Genomic DNA, 5,053 nt, shown 5'->3' with positions numbered 1-5,053 from the left:
GGGGGGGGTGCGGCCGGCCAGGAGAGGCGCGCCAGGAGGAGACCTACTCCCTCCGGGAGTAGGACTTCCCCCCCTTTCCTAGTTGGAATAGGATTCGCGGAGGAGAGAGAGGAGGAAGGGGGCCCGGCCCCCTCTCCTCGTCCTATTCGGACCAAGGGAGGGGAGGGGCGCGCGGCCCATCTCTGGCTACCTCTCCTCTCTTCCACTGAGGCCCATATATCTCCCGGGGGGTTCCGGTAACCTCCCGGTACTCCGGTAAAATCCCAATTTCACCCGGAACACTTCCGATATCCAAACATAGGCTTCCAATATATCAATATTTATGTCTCGACCATTTCGAGACTCCTCGTCATGTCCGTGATCACATCCGGGACTCCGAACAACCTTCGGTACATCAAAACGTATAAACTCATAATATAACAGTCATCGAAACCTTAAGCGTGCGGACCCTACGGGTTCGAGAACAATGTAGACATGGCCGAGACACGTCTCCGGTCAATAACCAATAGCGGGACCTGGATGCCCATATTGGTTCCTACATATTCTACGAAGATCTTTTATCGGTCAGACCGCATAACAACATACGTTGTTCCCTTTGTCATCAGTATGTTACTTGCCCGAGATTCGATCGTCGGTATCCAATACCTAGTTCAATCTCGTTACCGGCAAGTCTCTTTACTCGTTCCGTAATACATCATCCCGCAACTAACTCATTAGTTGCAATGCTTGCAAGGCTTAAGTGATGTGCATTACCGAGAGGGCCCAGAGATACCTCTCCGACGATCGGAGTGACAAATCCTAATCTCGAAATACGTCAACCCAACATGTACCTTTGGAGACACCTGTAGAGCACCTTTATAATCACCCAGTTACGTTGTGACGTTTGGTAGCACACAAAGTGTTCCTCCGGCACACGGGAGTTACATAATCTCATAGTCATAGGAACATGTATAAGTCATGAAGAAAGCAATAGCAACATACTAAACGATCGGGTGCTAAGCTAATGGAATGGGTCATGTCAATCAGATCATTCAACTAATGATGTGATCCCGTTAATCAAATGACAACTCTTTGTCCATGGTTAGGAAACATAACCATCTTTAATTAACGAGCTAGTCAAGTAGAGGCATACTAGTGACACTCTGTTTGTCTATGTATTCACACATGTATTATGTTTCCGGTTAATACTATTCTAGCATGAATAATAAACTTTTATCATGATATAAGGAAATAAATAATAACTTTATTATTGCCTCTAGGGCATATTTCCTTCAACATGCGCATTGCTACGCTGCTGCAACTCTTCGGAGGTGTACGCACGTGGCGTGCCGTGTAGTACAGCGAGCTGTGCAGCAACATGAGGCGGCACATGGGTAGGCTCTTGTCACGTAGTTGCATGTCCTCCTCCGTCTCTCGATTATTTGGCTCATTGTGCGACCCGTGCGACTCCATTCTCGTCTTTGATAACAGAAGCAAAGGTAGGTGATGATGTTGTCCTTGGATGGATGGATGATAGTGTGCACCGGAAGACTCACATGATCACACATCGAGAAAACCGAACGAAGCATGCTAACAAAAACAAAAGGATGGGCTAAATTAACCAACTATACTGAATAATTCTCACTTCAATTGACACCAGTATTTCATAGTATATAAATGAATATAAGGTTTATATTTAACAATGAAAAGTTATGACAACAATCAATAATTGATTCATTACATGGAGAACTTCATGATCAGTATTATGATGAGCATTTTTAGGAAGATTTTCTTTGACAGTTTCGAGAGGGGCGATGGAGGGTTAGGAACATCTACAACACTTGCAGTTTTCTTGCGGTGATAAGACCTTTTCCATTCTTCTTGTGTTCCTAGATGGACTGATGTATCATTCAATCAGTCTTTGTCAGTTTCCCACCCTTTAACATACTCTCGAAAAAAAAAAGTTTCCCACCCTCGGCATGCACTCACATAGACCACCATGATCTTTTACGAACGACTTGCTTTGCTTCAATTATAACAACCTTCCAAGTACTTGTCTTGAGCCAAAAGATGTAACAACGACGGGGGAGGAGATAGATCGAAGGGCGGTGGGGGGGGGGGCTGTTGCCCCCCTCCACCCAGTGGCGTAGCTAGGATTTTATGCCAGGGTGGTCCAATTGATAGGAATTTTTTTTACACCACAATGAGTGGAGGATACTTTGGTACTGCAGCAATACAAAAAGATTGGCAAATCAGGGGTCAAAGAACTGAGAATAGTCAAGGCAGGGGAAGAGAAGCAAGAGTTCGGAGATCCACGAGGAAGAAGAGAAGCAACGTAGTGTGACTATGGCCCTGTGGGTGGAGCCGTAGAAGCAGATGGGGAGAAGGGGTAGCAGATGAGGAGGAGAAAAGAGGAGACTTACTAGAGTGGCGGGGGTAGTGAGGCTCTGGAAGATGACTTAGCGACGCAGTGACTTCACCGGGCTGCGCCAGAGGAGATGAGGCCGCCGGCGCAGGACTGAGCCGTGGAAGGTAGTGCTCAAGTTGCAACTGCCGGCCACCGCCCAAAGCTCTGCTCTCAATCGTTTAGTATGGTTTGCACCCCTCTCCTCTGTACCCTATTATATTTCTGAAATGGTAACTAGCCCCACAAAAATCACTGTGTTTTTGGACTGAAGAATTTTCCTCTTATCCTGGTGGTTGGAACTTTGCATATATAGTGCATACCAATATATCGTATACAATTTATCAAAACACACATCAGTAAGGTCTTACAAAGCATATAAAAATTCACAGTTGAATTTCTAAATTTGCATAAGAGAATATCACACCTTATTTGTCGGGATAACGCCTTCTCAATCAGTGACGGAGCTACAAGCAGAATTATGGGCGGGCCAGATTGAACCTGGGCTACAGCTGGGCTGGTGCTACTGACCTGTGTTGCAGTACGTGGGCTGGGCATACCTACATAATTGTATTTTTTACAGAAAACATGGGCAGGCCACGGCCTGGTTTGGCCCTAACGTAGCTCCGCCAGTGTTCTCAATGCCATGAAAGTATTGATTATATCATCATCACTTTGAAGAAAACATCTCGCTCAATGTATGTGACTAGACAATCATCCAACAGACTATCAACCATCTTATTTCTTGGCTTGCTCTTGACCAAACTCATTGCACAAAATGCTCTTTCAACACTTGCGGTCAACACTGGTAGCAGCAACACCAATTTGAGAAGCAAGTACACCAAATTATAAACTATATGCCTCTTTGTTTGAAGACGATTAACTGAGAACTGAGAGATCAACAAGAGAGTTTCTTGGCCTCTCTATTTTGCAACAATTCCAAAATAAAAAGAAGTTTGATCTGTAAATTGTCTGTTTGATTGAATACATAATAATCGTTAATCAATCAGCTCGATACATAAATTCTGAGTTCCAATTTGCAGTCAGAATAAACTTGTTTAAATCGTAAAGGCAAATTATACCTTGAATAAAATAAATGGAGATCATACTTCTAATCGGAGGAGATGAGAAGTCAGTCAGCTCCTGGCGGTCCTGCCTCGGTGACTCGGTCTAATGTAGACACTGCGCGTCCGTGTTGCTAGCCGGCGATGCCGGGCGCCGGCGCCTCTAACTCCCTCCTTCGCCAATCCTCCTCTACCTAACAGCCTCCAGCCGCCGGCCGTGCCTCGCTAGGGTTCGCTGATAGCCTTGCGCCAGTTCGAGTCGTACAAAATATGAAGGAAACGACGACTGGGAGGCTGGGAGCGAACGAGGAAGCCAGGCGCTAGCCATCGATCGACTGCCGGAAATGTTTCTGTGCGGCGCGCCGGCGCAACGCTTGGACGGGTCGCTGGTGCATTGTACGATAAAAACGTCCCTGGCCACTTGTTTTGTGGGTCCTAGCACCGCCCAGCCCTCTCATCCTTATCTCCTCCTCCCGCATCCCTCTTCCTCCATTTCTTTTTCCATCGCCAGCCATGGGAGCGGCAGCCCCAATCTTGCTCATCTCCTTCCTCTCTCTACTCCTCCCTCCCCTACCCTGAGCTACAGATGGCTATTGAGAGCGCCCGCACCACACTCTTCAGAGCTGCTGCAAAAGGAGGGAGTTGCGCAGCCAGGATTCACTCGTCACTATGGGTCGCCCAGGTGAGCTCGTCGCCATGGCGCGCACGCTGTCGTTCTCGACTGCTGGGCCCGCACCTTCTGCTGATGCCCTCCTTTTCTAGGTAGGGGACGGCGAGCGGGGGGTGCTGCAAGCAGCGGAGGACGGGGCTACAAGCGGGGCGGCCACCACCAACCACCGATGTGATTCGTGGCGGAGATGCTGCTACCCCGGCACGGCGGAGCTACAACCGTAGGCCGGTAGAGTTGCAACCAGCAAAACAAAATGCTGGAACCGGCGATAGCCGTGTTGCGACGGCCACGGCGGTGATCCATCATTGTTGGAACCAGCAGCTTTTTTTTGCTGGAAACAGCGATTTTTTTTGCTACAACCCCAGCGACGATGATTCATAGTTTTGCTGGAACGACAAGTACTTTTGCTGGAACCATTTTCTTTTTTTGTTGCAAGCATAATTTCTTTTTGTTATGACTGTTTTGATTTTTGCTGGAACAAACATCCATTATTTTTGTTACCATCGTCTTGGATTTTTTTTGCTAGAACCAGTGTATTTTTGTGCTACAACCGTTCTTCAATTTTGCTGGAACCAACCCTCCTTTTTTGTTTGCGATTTTGACGATGGCGAACGTGCCGACGCTGAGCGTCGACGGCCAGCGATGGGCCCGTCGCCACCGGAGCTGCAACCGTTGCTATCGGAGCTGCAATTGTAGGCCACATCTATTGCATGCGTGGAGTCAGTGACAAGTGCAGACGGCGACCAGCGGCGAGATGCGGCGCTCGGCGGCGAGTGTGGCGACCGGCGACGAGGACATCCGGCGAGGGCGGCGAGGACGGTCGATGAGGTTCGGCAACCGAAGAGCGTGTGACCCGGCGAGACAAAGGGGAGCGATGAGAGGCAGGGGGTCTTTTTTCATACGTGCTCGTGCGGCAGGCACTGCATCAATCGTAAT

General features: G+C 48.3%; 1 long non-coding RNA gene across 1 annotated transcript; it reads left to right on the top strand.

The window, feature by feature from the left end:
• Window positions 1-3,867: 3,867 nt before the first annotated feature.
• Window positions 3,868-4,664, top strand: LOC119318136. Its single transcript, XR_005153962.1, has 2 exons — window positions 3,868-4,129; window positions 4,210-4,664. It is a non-coding gene; the product is annotated as an uncharacterized LOC119318136 (long non-coding RNA).
• The last annotated feature ends 389 nt before the right edge of the window (window positions 4,665-5,053 follow it).

This window comes from Triticum dicoccoides, chromosome 6A (genome assembly GCF_002162155.2).
Source record: "Triticum dicoccoides isolate Atlit2015 ecotype Zavitan chromosome 6A, WEW_v2.0, whole genome shotgun sequence".
NCBI classification, from domain to species: domain Eukaryota; kingdom Viridiplantae; phylum Streptophyta; class Magnoliopsida; order Poales; family Poaceae; genus Triticum; species Triticum dicoccoides.
Note: the sequence above shows the minus strand (reverse complement) of the source record. Positions and strands in the feature narration are given on the sequence as shown.